The following is a 19,345-nucleotide window of genomic DNA, read 5'->3' on the forward strand; positions in this document are numbered from 1 at the left end:
AAAAAAAAACATCCAAGATGGCGGCTGAGTAAAACATGTTTCCAATAAGAGGATTGATTGTCTGTGACCCTGCAGATGATCCCAAAGGACAGAAACTCTTCTGCTTCAACGTGTCTGTATGATGTGATCAAACTCCCCTTTCGTAAAGTTTGTTGCTAGTAAAGCAAAAAGGCTGAGTTTGCTCTCTCTTCTCCAGATCGTTTTTTTTTGTGTAAAACTCAAAGTTAACTGTTTAGATTTTCAATGAGCACATTAATTTGTACTGTTTTCAGGTTTTTATATCATATTTTTCCACCTGAATCAATAATTTGTTTTATGACCACTGTAAAACATTTGAATCACTGAAGGACCAAATCTCTTACCTTTTTTTTTGGACTCTAAATACCCATTTCTACACTTGACTCATTTTATTTATAATGTGAAAAAAGAAAAATTCACTCCAGCACATTTTTCAACAGAGATCGCACTTTAAAGGATAACCAGCAAAAATCCCCCTGACCAACAGGATGATGGACAAACAGCAGGACGCAGCAAAGGGTTGGACAGATGGACGGACAAAGATGGACTGCTGGAGGGAAAGACAGACGGAAGCAGGACGGACACACGGAGAGGTTGATGGACAAAAATTCACAGATGGGTCAATGTAAGAATCAAAAGGATGGACAAGCAACATCTAGACAGCAGGATAAAAAGTAAAGCTGGGAAATACCAACAGTTTTTGTGCTTCTGAATAGAAACCTTTTGAGTAAAACATTGGATTCATATATTTTACAAAACCGGCAGATCATGTACCGAGTTGGGATGCAAGCAGAATGTGAAATTCATTAGAGGAAACTTAAAGTTGGAACATATTTTTCGTGCCTTTCCAAAAACTTTGAGAATTTCTGTAAAGGAGTTTTAAATTCTCACCAGAGTTGGAGACAGAAAATACACAAATTTAATAATTTCTGTCATTTTGTGTCCCAACTACAAGGGACTCCCCGTTTTCAACTGAATACTTTAGTCTCCATCTGAAATGCATAGCACTGGTTAACGGCTAACACTCTAAAAATATCTTAATATGTTATATAATGAGCAGCAGAAGGAGTTTTGGCGCAGCAGCGAACATCTTCCCAGCTCTCAAGTGTTTAGCCAATCAGTGACGTGGAAAATGAATGGGGCTCCTGGATTGGACGCTTTAAAAACGCAAGCCAATAGCGTTTTGCGTAGCTTTTCTCTTGAGAATAATTTGTTGTTAAATTTCACAGGAATATTGTGCAAATCCTGTTCAATAATCCTGAGGCTGCACAGCCCATGTACTTTAGAAACCGAAACATGTTAAACATATTTTAATTTCAACCTGACTGCAGAGACATTTTAAGGATTAGACCTACTCTGAATCTGAGCTTTTGGCCTAAAAATCCACAAAAGAAAACAAGAAAAAAGTGGAAAGACTTAGTTAGAGGTCTGACTTCAAAGTGCTATTAGTTTAATTTTATCTAAACATGGAATCTGAATAATTTTCCCACCTGCTACTTAAGATTAAAGTCTGCAGATGAGCGTCAGGAGATGAGGTTCAGATCAAAGTCGTTTCTGGAGGAGGTTCTGTTGGCCCGCTGTTACTCAGGCCAGCGATTCCTGTTGATCTGTTCAATATAATTTCCATGGCAGCGGCTGAAGTGAGGCTCAACATGTCAGTCTGCACACAAACAGCTCGATGAGCTGCAATAAATACAAACCTGCAATCATTTACCACGGAGGACAGCGCTGGAGCAGAACTGACGCAGCGTCATTCTGAGCAACAATCAGTTTGTTGTGCATCGTCAGAGAATCCAAACACTCAGATGAAACATCGACATATTTAATCTGGACTGAAGCATCCTGACATGAATACGCTTTGATCTAATCCAGGGACGTCAAACTCATTTTTGTTTTGGGCCACTTCAAGTGATAAAACTTCCTATTAACGAAGTTTTCTCTGCATTCGACGGGAACTTCTTAAAGTTTAGTGTTTTTTCAGACTAAGTAATTTAGTCGTATATAAATAAAACTGATTTGATTCAATTTTTAATTTTAGCACACAAATTTGTACAGGGAAGTCGTTTTAGCCTCGTTTTGTACAGCCTTAATTTGTTTTCAGCGAGAGAAATTTCTTGTCGTCCAGGGACGGTAGAGGGACAAAAAGCACGATTGCTAATTCTGCCGCAGTTACAGAAATGTCTATTAATGTTGTTGCTAAATAAATCACTACATTTAAAATTTTAAAAGTTTTCTCTTTCTAGTTAATTGATTATTTATGAAGGCCGACGTAAATAACTACAGCAAACTGGATTTGATTCAGGGGATCTTGAGTTTGATCTGAAGCATTTCTTCTCCCCCACACCATGATGCTGCCTTCACCGTGCTTTACCAGGGGAATGAGGCGTTTAGACCGTTGAGCAGAATTTCCTGCTTCATAGAACAACGTGGCCGTTTCTCATCCAACTCCAAATCGTACTTTTTCAATCTTTCTCAAAGGTTTCCACAAAAACATGCGGATCTCTGCAGCTCCTCCAGAGTTACCATGGACATCCCGGTCAGTTTGGGTGGAGGACGCCATCTTGATAGGATTGCATTTGTAGCATAGAAGATGTGTGAAACGTATAAAGCTTTAAATATTATTTTATAACCAACTCTGCTTCTTCACAGCTTTCTCCCTGATCGTTATGATGCCGGTTGCTCTCTAACAAACCTCTTCACAGAAAAGCTGAACTTATACCGCAATTATATCTCAATACTGCAATACTTGTTGGTGTTGGTCTGTCGCACAAAACCCCAATAAAATGAGCCGCAGTTTGTGGTTGTAACGCGACGAAGTGTGAAAAGCCTCAATAGGTATTAACACGTTGAAGAGGCTGGTTTGTATCCTGCTGCTCTGTCACAAAAAGATTAAAAATCGACACTAGACGTTATTACCTTACAGCTACTTTAGAAGACAGATAAAGCAGAAATAGATCAAATCCAATTTTCCGTCCTAAGGTAAATTATGAGTCTTCTCCACCATTCAGGGTAAAACTGGTACAAAGTTCAATTCAGCATGTTTCCATTTACCATCCCGATAATGGCCCAACTCTCAATACCGCTCTGTCAAAGTAATGCATCACGTCTAAAGGGCTCCCTGTGCTCATGCCTGCTCTCCGTAGTGAGAGGGTGATTCATCGGCGCTTCTGTACCAATGAATATTGAGCAAAGAAATCCTATTTAAAAACCCAAATGGAAATGTTGACTCAACGAGCGCACCATATTTAATCCGTCCTCCCCAAATATGGCTCAGGAAGACGGCTTTAAAGCTAAAACTGCCGACTTTCAGAGAAGCCGGAGCCCAAAACGCCCGATGACTAAGAGTCGCCTCCTCTGCACAGTGTGTACTATAACTGTCTGGGTTTTCTCACGGAATATCATGCATTATTTATGGGAATATTTTTACAGCGCTGTGATTGTATCCGACTTGCGAGTCGGTAATTAGTTTTTCACATTTAGGTCTTTAATGATCTTTGATTTGGACTCCTGCGTCTCCTCCCCGCACAGCGCCCGCAGCTCGTTGGGAGAGCTGGCAGCAGCTACTCCAGAAGTTAGCAGTTTTTCTGGAAGCCTCGTCAGCAAGTGGAGCAGAGGTGAAGTGTGGCCGTGCCAACTCAGACGCGCCAGTAAGCCGAGCCAAAGGGCCCACTCTGGCGCTGACAGGCCCACTCCTGCATGCAATCACTTACACATGCTCCAAGCAGACATTTTTTAGACTAATGTAAATAAAACTTGCACTGTAATCCAATCACAATTTGATTTTAACATCAAACTCAGAGGTTAAAGATTCAGAGTGTTTCCAAATGCAACATGATTTATGTAGGATGTTTTTGTCTTGAGGCATTCTGAAGGATTGTCTAAGATTGAACTTTGGCTACGTTTTTAGATGAAGGTCGTTCCAGTTGTTGCCTCTTTCCCAACAATTTGGCAAAGAATGACGGACAACTGTCCCATTTTCTAACAGCAGTGTTGAACAAAACAGGTGAAGGACATGAATCAAGAGATTTTACAGTTTTCTTACATTCATGCACCAATCAGACAGTAAAATAGTTTCTACTAAAACTTTCCTTATACTACTTTTATTGTTTAAACCTGAGTAAGTATAAGATTTTCTGACTAATTGGAGAGTAGATTAAAGCAGCACAGTCCCTATCGTATATATTGCTGCCTACTGCTGGTCAGCTGGAAATCTTTGAACAAAAACAGTGGTAAAAAGTAACTAATATTTTAGTTTAAAGCTGTACAATAGAGCCCCAACAACAAGTAGTTAAAATCTGGGCTCTAAAAACACATGTACATAGATCAACATCACTAAATATTCTTTAATATGCGTTAATACACAGCGGGAACCGTCTCAACACTACAGCTGAAGCCAACAGTTACAGTCGACCTGCAGACGCTCTAAGAGTTACATGCAACAAACACCAAGCAAAATGAATTGTGATCTTTGGTGTTTCCGTTTCCCAGCTGCATTTACTTTTGAAAAATTCAAGATGTAATTTACAAAGAAAAAGAAAACAATACTTTGGAGTTGTATTCCAAACAGAAAATCATTGAACGCTGAGATAGAAATGGCTGGGGGTCTGCTGCACTGTGAAAACCTCATGCTTGGCCTGAAGCAGACATGGGTCTCCAACTGTTTCTGCACTCAGATTTAATACAATCTTCATCTTAAAATCCTTTAACATGAAGAACAACATAGTTTTCAGTCCAATACAAGTCTAATCTCCCAAAAAATATCTTCAGGTAATAGTTTGGTGAACACCTGTTCTTGGAAGTTACAACACAAAACGAAAAAACTTCATTTTTGGTCTGACAGCCTGAACAGAGAAAACCTGAACACATGCAGCGTTTGCACCTCTTAGAGTGAAAACATGGTATTTTTCACTTCAAGCTCCAGTGAAGCTCAGTGCAAACTGGACCAGTGACACTATTTTGACCCAGTGGTGTTACCATAGAACCCGTGTCACACCCTGAGTTTTTAAATATCAAGTCAGTTGTGGAGCTAATGCTAATCTTCAGCACAGACGTTAGCATTAAGCTAGAGGTCATGGGCTAACTTCTTGAAGCGTTGTATAAAAGTTTTTGGTTTTATTGTGAGAATCTACTGTGTGTGTGCATCCATACATGTTTAATCTGAGCAGAAAATTTGCCACATTAGCAGGAAAACTATATATTCCAGCAGTTATTATAGAAACGCTGTCCAAAAAACCGTCACAGTTCCTCATTGATTTGTTATTTTCCAGTAATTAGGTGGGTGTAAATTTGTCGTTCTCTCTTAGGCACGCATCCCTGCTTTTCCCACCACTGAACTAATGCCAAGAAACCCAGGAGTATTTTGGGGGAGAGCAAACTAAATCCACTTTGGAGCCTTTTTATTTTCCACCTCTCAAATTTTGACATTTAACAGCTTTCTCTAACAGCACATTAAATTTCCGTGCATGGACATTTGCGCCGCACCCCATAAGCAAAGCTAATAGCTCATTCGTGTTTAATTCTATTTCCATTTGTACATTTGGCCACATAATGCATTCAACAACCCACTTTTGGATGGGTTCAGCTTGCATTTTGTTGATGATGCACCAAACGGCAGGTCCCTGAAGTGAACTCAATTTCATGTCCGACTCTGTCGAGGTTTTAGACATAAAGCCATGCCGACAAATGAGGCCATGCATGTTTTGTTCCTACTTCATTTGCTGCAGCTCATGACTGGTGAAGCGGTCTGCCGGCAGTAACTGGGAAATCATTTGGTGACACTATTACTAATGCAAGGGAAATGAATAAAAGCACAATGACATGAAAATGGTTCCAAGAGCAAAATTACAAGGCAGGGTTGTGTGGCTGTTGTGCACATATGTGGCTGTGTGAGCGTGTCCTCGTCTCTCATTATCCCTCTATTGAGACAAATAGCGGGGAGGAGGTCTACCCTTTGGTTCAATCCTCCCCATCGTTTAGCCGGGCGAGTGTGTCGCTGTGGGTGTGTGTGCCAGTAATCCAGCCCTGTGTGAGATGTTCGTCTGAAAGTGGGGCGTTTCTGGTCAAATCCTCGTTCACGTGAAGCAGAAATGTGTTTTTTGAAATCACGCATAGTGTGGGTTATATATATAAATATATATCTGCTGCTGACGGTGTATGTTCTGCGATTTTTATTTATCTTCTCAGTTATGTTTGAGATTGCTATTTTCTGTAGGTATTACATGTTTTAGTTCATTTAAAAAATACGTTTTTGATATTAAATGAAAACTACAACTCATCATCCAAGGTTCCTTAGAGTTGATGTAGATGGAAATGGCTGCGGACAAAAAGGCTTTCCTGTAGCAGTCTGTCTAACAGAGATAACTGAAGGAGCTTCTGACTGAAGACACCCTCTCATGGAGAAGATGCTCAGGTTTGTCTGTAATGTTTTTAATTTTGCAAATAATCTTCTCCAGAACAGAACCAGTTTTCTTCATTGCCTTTTTAAGTAAAGGGTTCACAGATTAACAGAATATATGAAGCATCTCCCTGCAAACACTGAAGAGTTTTCTCAAGTAGTACATTCTGCTCTGTCCCTTCTTGTCGACGTTTCACTGTTGTGTCTCCAGCAGACCGTAGTACAGGGAAAACACCAAATTATTTATACTACATATACCATTTGTTTACACTCCTTCACCAGCTCCACTTCTTCTCAAGTGATGGAAACAGAATCTGACTTATTCCTGTTTTTCTTACTCAGCAATCATCTCCTTTGTTTTGTTTACATTCAAGATAAGATGATTGTTCCCACACTATGCCCAGAGGCAGTTTCCTTTTCTAAAGCTGAGAAATATATGTAAGCATATTTTTAAAATATATATGTATATAAACCAGTATAGCAGCAGAAAGCTGTCAAAGACCCAGTTTGGTCATTAGTGGGCCAACAAAAGTTATCCAAGGTGAAAGTAGTAATTGCATCGCCTGCAGCTCAGATATGAGTTTCACATGATGAGGATTTGTCAATTGAGCTGGAAGTTGGGATAAATGAGACTAAACAAACCGGCACCCTACCGAGGAACTAATGCTGAGTTTGCATCAGCAAAAACAAAAACAAAAACCTGCTACTGATAAAATCACTGATACATCCTGACAACTGTCAGCAGAGTAAGTTGTAGTCCAGCACAGCAGTAGTGAACTGAACTGTAAAGTCTTTTCTACACATCATTACTCTCGCTCTACCCTCAAGTAATTTTCCTCTACAAAGTTGCTTCAAGAACAGACTCCTCAAACCCTGGAAGAAGTCCAATATGTCATTCATTTGGCTCTGACACAAGGGAAAAAAGGAGCTGCTGCTGCACCTAAATGTCACAGATAAAAGCACAGCAGGTGTGTGGAAGGAGAAAGCTGTTACTGATTTAATTTGATCAGGAGATTGTGGATGCCAGCACACATTTTGTACTGATAGAAGGCCACATGAAAAGTATAAACCATGGAAAAATGAAGCATTTTAAGAGTCTTCATGCTTTTCCATATCGCAGACAATAGTCCACCTCCAAAACCTCCAGCTCCGAGTTACTTTAAGTATTTTGTTATGTTCTTGGAAGCAAAGATTAATTTGGTTCATAATCCTCCAGCAATTACTGCTTCACATATGTTGGTGAACATTTTGTATCAAAGTTGTGCCTCCAAAACTGCTCATAACATCAGATAAATGTTGTCTAAAATGTCTCATCTGCTTTGAAAAACAGCAACTGTCAGATGTTAATTATTTATGTTGGCAGAGTCACAATTTGTAGCATTTCTGGCACTGAAAATGATATAAATATGCCCTTTAAATTTGTGTTTTTGCACACTGAAACCTACGATTACTCAGTGTGACATGTTTGTGGTCGCCATATTTAGCCAACATTTCTCAAACTTCTGACTCATACCAACAGGTGCGTTCACAGAAATGTCCACACTTCATTTCGAAGAGGCTAACACCGGGTCGGTCAGTTTAGAAACTGACATTTCACTGCATTTTTCAACCTCCTCCTCCAAAATGCAGAAAGCTTAAGGCATCATCTTTAAAATAACAAAATAAAAACACCTAAAACATAACAAAATAATAACCCAGATTCTTTATGCATAACTGCAGAAGCCATGTTTAAACAGATTTAGACACTCAGTTGGATCTGCCACTCGATTTTCAGATTAGGACCCTGTTGGGGTCACACCATCTGCTGCAGGACTCTTTGCTCTCGTTAAAGATTTGCAGAGCTCCATGTGTGCATGTTTCAGGCTTTCGCTGTACAAAGGAATAATTTTAGGACCAACTTAGCGCTTTAATGCTGCCACATGGTGCATTAACTGTTCAAAAGGCTTTAAAATCTTCATTTTAGGGAGAAAATATGGAAAATCTCAGCCACCTAAGCAGAGAGACATCTTATTTTTCCCCACACACGTGTTTGTGTAAACATCTCAATGCAAATCTTTATACTTTCAGTCAAAAACAGCCAGAAAGGACACAGCTACAGCCAGATGTACCTTTCAAGTCAAAGACCCATCAGTGGCAAATAACTTTCTGAAAGGGCTGAGAGGGGATGAGGGTGTTGGGGAAGTTTCTGATGATCCAATTGGCTGCTTGATATTTTTCAGAGGATGTGAAAGAGACGACAGATTACAGTTTCTGATTGCGGTCGGGTCGAACTGTACAAGGTGGTGGAGCAGCAATGTTCTGAACCAATTTAAAAACCACTGCAACTCTTCTTTAATGTTGTCTGTGCTAATCATCTTTGAATACAGGCATCGCAAAACACATTCATCACTTTGGGTGAATGGGTTGAAATGTTGCGTCCGCAAACAAAAACACCAATTATTCCTGTTTTATAATGAAAAGGAAGCTCAAATAATGCACTGTGGAGGAGTTTAAACTGGGAGAGCAATGAAACTAAACGCAGTGAGTATGAATTTGCATTTATTTAATGTTTCTTGTGCGTTTCTTCCAAAAACCGAGCTGCTTACAGTTTGTAGATTATGTCCCCCGAGTCCAGAATGCGATTAAACGCGAATCAGACCAACGCAGCATTATTCCCAGATTGTTTCAAAGAGGGGGGTCCTGCCTCCTATAATGAATGTTTAGCTGATTTTATGAATGCAGTTTAAAGTTCGGACTGTAACACTGATATTCAACATGAGTAGTTGGGTTTTAATGTTGTTTACAAATGAGGGATATTATGTGAAATTGACTTTGAGCGTTTATATCATGTTTTATATCATGTTTTAAACTAAAGGATTCAAGGAATCCTTTAGTTTTCCTAATTCAAGTTAGGTCTAAAAACTAAAACTCCTGAGAATCAAAAGTTTTATATTTTTCACTTAAATAAGATTAGTATGTCTTTAAAATCAATAGACATCAAAATTACATGTTTATATATTTTGGTTCTTTGTAATAAAAAGACCAAACTGTTGTGCAGAGATTAAATCAACTCTTCAGAACTCGTGGCATTTTTATCATTTATACATTTTGGTGATGGAACAATTACAACTCATTACAACTTACTGCTTCACATTTTTATCGGAAATAAATGCAACTGTGATAACTTTGGATTTCCTAAAATAGATGCTCTTTTCATATAATCAAGCTCGTAAAGGCTGAAACTTTGGAAGAGACTTTTGCAAGTGATATGCTTGTAAACGATTTGTTATGTTTGTTCTGCTCTCAAGTCATCAGTTCTTCTTCCTCTGGTTTGCTGAGGGAGTCGGCTGAAGATCAGCACCTCCCATTTAGCCAAAGCTGCTCCTTAAAGCTGAGGAAGCACCATGAAGGAGCCAGTGGAGCGTTAGAAGAAGTAGGAGCTTCTTAAAGAGACAGAGGCCCAATTTCACGGCATCAAATTGTCATGTTTGATATGTACTGCATTTTCAAAACAATTGAAGGTAACTTACTTACTTGACTGTGCTACAAAATGGCACCACGTGTCTGGAAAATACAAACCGCTGAGGAGTTTGAAGTATTTCTACCCCAAAATGTTTGATTTGGCTCTGTAGTGAAACTCAGGGCAGATGAAAAACTACGCCGCCGTCGTTTCTTGAAAACCTACAGAGCAGTAACAAATGTTTACCACCCTGCTGCTATAAAACTCCACTAATGTTTGAATAAATCCAAGAAGTGGCAGCTTAGCAACCTGACTCGACCCTGGTTTCGGAGAGATCCACCGATGAGCAACATAAATACTCGTCACTGACATGTTCCAGGTTGACTGACACAACCAGAGAGCTCACCATTACATCAATTTAGGAATAAGTACATTGATCGGCTGTGTTCTGGGTCAGCAGGCCGGCTCTCCAGCCGACGCTCACTTTGCAGGCTAATTTGGCCAGAATGAAGTCGAACAGGTCCGTCCTCCTCCTGATTAAGTGCGGCTTTGCTTTAAAGATCCTGCCAGTCTCACTGCTCAGCTGTCACTGCTACAGAGAAAACACCCCCCACTCCTCCTGTCTGCTTTACTTCAACTGGATTTATCTGCGGGTCAGAAGCTGGACAGGACGTCTCTGAACTTCTCCCTCAAGATTTCCAGTAAGAAAAAGTTTCAGCCGACCAACTGCGGGTCGCCCTGAATAAGCTCACATCTTCATCAATCATCCATCAGGAGGGAGGTCACTCTTTTCCCCTCCTTTTCCAAGGTCATCTACTGACGGCAACACTACTAAAACTTTAACTGTGAATCAACAAAGGAAGAAAACAGAGCGCTGTAAACAACATGAGACTATCAAACCTCTCCTTGGTTGACCTTGCTTTGAAGGAGAGTAAAAAGTACGTTGATTGAAGTGCAGAAAAAATAATGCCGGCAAAAATGGAGACAAAAATATCTGATCAGAGAAAGCAGGAGTATAAACATCCATGTCGATGCCTTAGAACGTTACTGAGGAGCTAAATTCAAATTAAAAAGTGAAACATTACAGGAAATGTTTACATAGTCACACATTTTAAACATTTTTTTGTTTATTTACATCTGTTAGCTATTTATTTTTCAGAAACTTAGGATACAACATCAGCCCCATAAAAATATATTAGCTTTCATCCATGTCAACCAATTAAATGCATCTCCACCATCGTGTGGCTGTGCTGAGGTGATCAGGAAGCTCAGGTTGCTTTAATAATGGCCTTTAGCTCACCTGCATTGCTGGTTATCAAGTCTCAGGACAGTTTAATAACCAATCAAGTCATTAGGATTTTGGTACCTTTGGGCTTTTTAAAGTCTGTGGCATGACCCCCATGTGCAACATGAGGGGAAAAAACAGAAAAATTAACTGTGGACAACTTCAGCAAACCTTTCGCAAAGACAAAATATATTTTTTCTACGATGAGTAAGGTGATAGAGTCTGGTCTGAGAAATATAAGAATAAAAGCACAAGGAAGTATGAGCATGATTATTTAACCATCTGAGGCCAAAGTTTCAAGTCTCCGCCTGGATATTTGTTATAAGTCCAGTGAGTAAATATTTTTGCCCATTTCTCCATAACAACTGGAACTTTAAATATCTAGCACAATTTACAGTCTATTAAAAGAGAGTTTAATCAGATTAAACCTAAAAAATTGTGCTCCCTGCAAAGGCGGGAGTGAAATTACCGTAATAACCGGATATTGGCTGGAAAGCGCAAAGTCTCCCCTTTTAAAAACCACTGGAATTTTTCAGATAGTGCAACGTGTGGCAGAATTACGGTACTGCAAATGTGGATTGTAAAACGGTGTCATTGGATTCTGATGGGACGGATCTGAAGACGCTCCACTTCCAAGCTGCTGCCTGCCAACAGGTGCTAGCTAACGATGCTACACGACCGTTTTCACTCCGACATCACTTCGAGACCAAACACTCAAGGTGCATGATGAAGCCTCTGGAGTTTTGTTTTATACTTGACAGGAGGCTGAATGAGCTGCAATCACAGCAGGAAGCACTTCACATTTTTAGCATTTTAAGTGACAAGACAACTGAACACACAGCTCTGGAAAAATAAGACCCCAGTGCACTGAACCCCTCTGAAAACCTCCTGGTTTTTCCACCAAGTATTGATTTCTGAACTCTTCCTGAGTTAAAAAGGGTTGAAGTAACATAATTTAACTGGAGTGAAAATACTAAATTTGTGCTTGGAATTTCAGAGACATGTTGTCAGCAGTTCATGGAATAAAACAATGTTCATTTTACTCAAACATATAAAAAGTGAAATCAGAGAAACTGATCACTTTAAGTGGTCTCTTAATTTTTACAGAGCTGTATGTGCTGCTTTGTGTAGCTAAATAAAATCAACCACACAACATCAGAAACAGTAACAAACTTTACAGAAATATTAGTAATAATGTCACCGTTTGTTTCAGATATCTCCTACACTTTAAAAACCCCGGCTGTAAAATAACAGGGGTTGTTAATCCCACACAGTAAAAATGCCGGTGTTGAATTAACACCCAAAAGTGTCCATATGTGTTCAAGTGAGCAGGTGTTAAAGTAACACTTTTGAAAGTGTTAAAAGGTTGACACCCATTTTTTTGTTAAATTAACATTGGTCTATAATACTGAAATGGGTTTAAGAAAAGTTAAACTTTCCATTTCTGTGTATTGTTTTGAATATTTTCCACTGGATTTGATTGATATTGACACCTTGTGGGTCAATTATTTACTTTTTTAACATGACATTATGTTTTGTGATCAACACTTCATTAGTGTTACTTTTAATATATTTCAACACCAGCACCGTTGTAAATGTTAATGTGACACTCTGTATTGTTGAATTTAACACCAGCTGACTTGGACACATATAGACACTTTTGGGTGTTAATTCAACACTGGCTTTTTTACTGTGTACTCTTTCCTTCCACTAAACTTTCATCATTACATCCAAACAACTCGTTGAGTAAATGACCTCCTGTCACACATCCTTTGTGAAGGTCGTCGGCGAATGGAAAGAGTCAAGTCAGCAGCCATAATGGTGAAGGTCAACAGAGGTAAACAGGAGGGGGTCATGAGAAAAAAAGGAAACCTTAGTGAAAACGGAGCTGCATCCAGTGCAACCAAATCTCCACTAATGACTTCTTTCCCTCCCGTTATCATCTCTCTGATGTTTCATCGCCGCTCTGATGTCGTCAGCACACCAAACGTCATGTGCAAACGGCGGAAACGACTTAATTCCAACATCCGACAGCCAGCTCTGATGTTACAGGTTCTGCTTCAGTAATGTGACACAGCAACACACCAGCAACCAGAAACGCTTCCCATTAAATGGCCATTTCCAGCAGCTATCGACATGGCGGGGAAAATCAACCACCGTTTGAAGTGCTATCGCCTGCGCTTTTTCTCGCCCATCTCCTTCCTATCACTCCATCCTTTGCTTCACCAACCTTCCTCCTCTTCCCCCCCCACTTATCTTCCTCATGGCCTGTAGGGATGCTTGGCCTCTCGTCTCTACCTCTGCCCTCACAAGTTGGCACTTATGCGTTTGCTCGCCTAATCGTCCTCTGCTCACACTCGCATCCTGGTCTGACCCACGCTTGCTTAAGGCACTTTAGCTTCCTGTCGTCATACCAGCTGACTCTTTATTTCTTCTCATCTCTCCATCAGCGGCAGAAGGAAAGCTGCCGCTTCATAGTGCAACAACACCCCTTATAAGACGTGAAAAAAACCCTTATTTTTATCAGTTCTTGCATGCAACTTTTATGCAAAGCCGCGCTGTAATCATTTATGCATTGAATGATAAGGCCTTCAACCCTGCGTGTGGTTTAAACATTTATATTGCTTCCTTCACACAGCAGCATGCATGTTGGTGAAAGTTAAAAGTCTGGCATCTCTGAACTTATCGCTTCAGGACTTTTAATTATTTAAACAACTACTTGTTTCTCTTTCTGGAAGCAATTAAGGGTTAATTATGCATGCTTTTCTCAAAGGGACTGCCCAAAACTGCATCGTTATCCCTATTTGTATAATTAACTGCCTGAATTTACCCCCAGCTAAAGTCGAGATCAGAATACTTGGCACCTCTAAATTGAACGGACTGAATTTAGCTATAGAGAGACGTAAAAACATATGATTTTCTTTTATAATCAGGATATTTAAATGACAAAAGCAGGGAAGGAAGAATTAACAACCAAAAACAATGCCTGACCAAAAAAAAAACTAAATGTCACACAATCCAATACTTTGTCAATTTTTGACACTGTCCATCCATTGTGGCATCTGCAGTGTCACAAGATTAATTTCCATCTAGTGTTGCATACATTTTTCACCAAAATCTTTTAGAACTGGACAATATAGCTAAAAACTATATAATATAAGTGTTTCATATTACTCAGTAATGATCATTATTGATTAGTTTTTTGTTTGAAATATCTCAAAATACTGCCAAACTGATTTTTCTCTTAGCCACACTTTTCACTCCTCGTCGTTTTTTTTTTCATAAGCAGCGATGAGGCAAAGTGGTGAGACCTTAAGCTGCTGCTGCGCCAGTTACTCAGCAGGTTGTTGCTAGATTTATTGTGTAGACCTAAGATGTCGTATTGATGACAGGAGAGACAGACGGTTGTGCAAAGACACAATGAAAAACTTCCCAATGAGGTCTGAACTCTGGAGGTAGATCCATTTGTGAGAATGATGCCGAATGCTCTAATTAGAAATGCACGATATCAATGCATTGTATCGTATTGGCCGATATTAGCTGTAAAATGTAATATCGGAGTTTGACCATTCCGTCAAAATAACTCACCAAAATAAAAGACGTTTTTATTTGACAAACCAGTGACAATGATGCCTGCACAATGTCAAATCTGCACTGGTTGAGTGTTGTCATTGCATTGGAGAGCAAATGTCATGAGTAAATTTGTCATTGAACATAATGCTAGTTGAAAGTGTTGCGTAATTTTCAGCCTCCTTTTCAGCTTTTGCATTTGGTAGCAGGCTAATTTGACAAAGATAATGCAGTTTTTTAATCCACAGTAGAGAAAGACGGTTTCAGTAAGTAGATAAAGGAAAACAAACATCAGTATCAGTTATAGGAAAAATGGGTTTTAGTAAATCGGCATATCAGATATCAACCAAAAGTCCAATATGGTGCATCCTGAGCTCTAGTGAACCAGTCCTTCACAATTTTAGCCCAATGAAGGTTCCTGGAGTGTCCCCATGTCATAATCCATTGATGGAATAACCTGGTCATTTTAATTACCTCAAAGGTCAAAGTTCGACCTGACAAACTGCAACAACCAGATCATAACACCAACCCCACATTAGACACGGGGTGAAGCATCATCTGCACCCATCATCCTGGAAGAGGGTCAATCTGGACTCATCTGATCCCATGACCTCTCAGTCGCTCTGAAGTCCAGTCTTTATGCTATCTTGCGAATTGCAGCCTTTTTCTCCAGTTAGCATCAATGATTAGTGGTTTTCTTAAGGTTACCCAGCTGTTCAGTCTCACACACTGTGTGGGAAACGCTCTAACTTTCACTGCTGAAAATAGCCTCCAGTTCTGTTTATTTGATCAGGTTATTTTGTGATAGCATTTCCTCCTCAAAGACGACGTTTCCCCAATTTCCTTCCAGTCTATAATCATTCATTGGACAGTTCTCAACCCAGTTTTAGCCGATTCTGCATCTTTTTAGATATTTTCCCTTCTTAAACACGCCGGTACCGTTTCCACAAACGCAGGATGCGTCTTTCCACATGGTTGCTTAATGAAAAGCTAATCATTGCATCATCCTGACAGCTGGAAGACAGTAGTCAATACAGTAATTATCCAATAGGAAGCTTGACCCTTTCTTTTGAACCATATCATATTTTGTGGCATGACAGCAAAGAAACTTTCTGGACGGCGTCAGGATTCCTCCGGGGGAACGTTTTGCTGACTAGCAGGATGCTTGTTTCCTCTAGGACCAAAACTCATATGGGCAGTAGATAATGGGTGTTATGGAGCATTAAAATATCTCATTAAAACTAATCACAATGGCTCTGAATCAAAAGCAGTAAAACACCTCAATCCTGCAACACTCTGCTGCATTATTCATGTGTAAATAAAAACAAGATCAACTCAGGACGCAGCAATCAGATAAAGCTGACAACATAAAAGCATTGATTGTGGGAAAATATGAAGAACAAAGATATATCACCTATCAATAACAGAGGTGCAAAATAAGATAAATTCCCACAAACTTTCTAAGATATGCGACTCAGGCTTTAGAGTAAAACGTTCTGGGACAAAAGAGCCGCTGAAGCTCAGGAAGTGAAGTAGATCTTCATCCTGTGGGACCCCTGGTGGGGAAGTTATTTAATCTATCCAAAGGAACAAATTAAATCAGCAGATTATCATTTGAAATTTAAATGTGCTGCAAAGAGTTGAGGAACCTTGGTTTGAAGCGAAGGTCTTGAATCTTTTCAGCAGGATTAGGACCCAGAGCTCAAAAGAATTTACCAGTTCAAAAGCGAAACAAAGAAACTTTCAGCGCCACAGCAGCTATGTTCACTTCAATCCATCCAGCTGAAAAGTTCAAGGTTTCCAAATAGTTTTCATATCAAAATTTTATGCTTTTGAAAGTTTTACAGTTAGTAGTTCTTTAAAGAGCTTTTTATTTTTGTGGATCAATGTGAATTCATACCAGGCTTTTCTGCATTTACTAGAGAGATCATGAGGTGCTCCACCTGGTAGTTTATATGCCAGCATAGAAAGGTTTTGTTTGCAACATGTTCAGGAAGTTAGTGAAGATCTCATGAGGTAAACAGTAAATGTATTAAATTAGGAGGTTTTTTTCTGAACCAAAACAGATTCAAAGATCCTCAGTTCAACCGATGTTAGCTTAGTAAACTGACCACAATCGGAGGAAATGGTTTTACTTCATTTCAGACGTGTTTGACTTGTTCCCATGATAATGCTGAGCACATTTGTTTATTTTTATGCGTTTCAAACACTGAAACTGTTTCGAACAGTAAATACTTTTGCTCCAAAACTCCTTTAAGCACCAATGAGCCTGGAAGACAAGTCAAATTCCTTTCTGATTCTGCTCAGTCGATAGAATAATGAAGACGACAACTATCCTCGAATTCTTCAACTTAGGATGCAACCAGGAGATCCAACAGGACAAAGACACTTCACAGGTGGTTCTGGATAAGAGAGATGCTTCAAAGAACCGTCTGTACCAGAAACCCGACCGAATTAATGAACTTGTGCTTCCATCAAATGAGACAAGAATGAGGATCGAAGCTTGTTGGCGACTGGATAAAATATGTTATTGACGTGAAGTTAATATATTAGTGGGGGTGTATATTTATACGAGCCACAATTATGACCAGGTCCGAATAAAAAATAATCCACGATAAACCTTTTATACAGTAGATTCTTGGTATTCAAGGCAGTTAAATTTAAAAAAGTATGGGGTTCAGCCAATCAGCTCCAAACAAAATAAATGGCACAACATGACTGGCTGCTTTGCAAACGTCAGCCAGTATCATGTCAGGCAGCACTGCACCGATTGAGTCCAAAGCTGAACTTTCTTTCAAATATTTTTAATGCACTCTTTAGAAAAATCTCACAAATCTTTTGCAAATAATCAAGATTCTTCAAATACATGAATCTGCAAATAGGAAAGGGTCCACTGTACCTAATTCATGATTTTTTGTTTATTTTCATACCGAGTCATTTCAGCCGTTCATGATGTTCTGACCAAAACTGTAAATCTGCCTGTTGACACCTAAGTCTTTACATGTTTCATCTTTACAATTTTTTTGTCTAAAACCATGAAAAGTTGTCATGTAAAACATTTAAATTCACGCTGAAGCTTGTAATTAATGTAAATCCAACTCGTTTCTGCAGTGAAAAGTCAACATTTTTCCTTCTTTGTCACTTTTACATTCCTGCATTGTTTCTGTGCCTCACACAAAGCTGAGCTCAAATCTTACGTTAAAGGCAAAATGTTATTCTTATTTTCCGCAAACAAGTCTTAATTTTGACTTTTATTAATCAAAAGCAAAAAAAAAATATTGTAAATGTGGAATAAATTATCCTAGTAATGTAATTTGCTCCTCTGCTGCACAGTCTGTTACTCTGAGCTTCATTTTCTCCTCTTCTGTGACCAGTTCTTCCTCTCACCTAATCTCTCCTCTTCTTCATGATTCTCTCTCTTTTCTTGCACCCTGCCCTCCCTCCCCACCCTTCATTGCCTCGTCCCAGCATCCCTCCTCATCTTCATGCCTCCCTCTCTTGTGCATTCCTTCAGCTTGGTGCTGCGGAGACGGATCACAAATGCCTTTTTCTGCTCCGACTTGGGAATAACGCTCTTCTTCACCACATGAGGATGAGGTCAATCAACAATACAAAGGAAAAACCAAGACAGGAAGATGGATGAAATTATAATGAAGAGTAGGATGAAGTTTTGAGAAAAAAAACCTGGAGAGAGAGGGAGAGAGAGCGGAGGTTTGTGATTCGCCTGCGTCCCTGTTATTCTCTCTCTCCGTTCTTCGTCCCCTCCTTCATTCAGTACCTGTTCAGTGGGATTAACATGACTTAAAATTCAATCAGCCCACAGCCTGACGGAAGAGCGTCAGTGCAGGCAGACAGAGCGCTGCTGCAGCTGTCGAGACCGACTGAGGGGAGAGAGCAGCGAGGAGGAGGAGGGGTGTTGGGATAGACAGAGAGAGATAGAGAGAGGGAAAAACCGAAGGAGAGGGGGGAGAGAGAGAGAGTGAGAGAGAGAGAGATGGGTGTTTTTCTGCGGAGCTGAGATAGAGCGAGAGCCGGAGACGGAGAGATGTGACTGCTCCAGGAGTCGCGGTGGAATGATCCGGAAAACAAGGTTAGTAATTCCACCTTTTCATCACAGAACGCCGGGCAGAGCCTGTCGGACGGGGACGGAGGGACGATGCTATCGCTTAAATAGCTAAATTGGAATTGCCAAGGAGGAAAGTAAGCAAGCAGGGAAACAAATGCATTCCAGATTCCTCAGTTTGGAGCAGAGAAACCACACGGATGTAACACACTTTGCACAGACAAGAATCTTTTAACAGAGTTGGCTTTTGGAGATTGATTGACAGGCAAACAGAGAGGGTGGGAGGCTGTGGGGGACTTTTGAACTGTCTGACATTCATGGAGCTGATCAATAGCTCAGTTGTTTCATTAAGCTGTGTGTGTGCGTGTGTGTGCTGACAGGGAGGAAGAGGCAGAGTGTGTGCAAGAGTATCACTGCATGACTACTTACTGAATGTGGTGGCAGCGACTGTGGAGGTGTGTGAAAGTGTTGCACGACCACGCGTGTGCGTGCACGAGAGCATTTGTGCAGCAATAAGCCAATGCAGCCCGTTGAGGAGCGTTAAGAGGGTCTCGCAGCTATTGATTGTTTCTGACA

At 40.0% G+C, this 19,345-nt stretch overlaps 2 protein-coding genes across 4 annotated transcripts in view; one reads left to right on the plus strand and one right to left on the minus strand.

Moving 5' to 3' along the window:
• Positions 1-19,345, minus strand: part of pcxb (pyruvate carboxylase b) — a 392,212-nt gene that overhangs the window by 101,281 nt on the left and 271,586 nt on the right. The window lies entirely within an intron of this gene.
• Positions 18,212-19,345, plus strand: part of LOC103480729 (leucine-rich repeat and fibronectin type-III domain-containing protein 4) — a 52,273-nt gene continuing 51,139 nt past the window's right edge. The window contains exon 1 of one of the 2 annotated variants that reach the window (XM_008435890.3): positions 18,212-18,796. The gene's annotated coding sequence lies outside the window, so the exon portion shown is untranslated. Of the gene's footprint in view, positions 18,797-18,830; positions 18,907-19,345 lie in introns of those variants that run through there. The other variant, XM_081599190.1, reaches the window with a different exon arrangement.

The sequence above is a fragment of the Poecilia reticulata genome, chromosome 18 (genome assembly GCF_904066995.2).
Source record: "Poecilia reticulata chromosome 18, P_reticulata-male-v2, whole genome shotgun sequence".
Classification (NCBI taxonomy): Eukaryota; Metazoa; Chordata; class Actinopteri; order Cyprinodontiformes; family Poeciliidae; genus Poecilia; species Poecilia reticulata.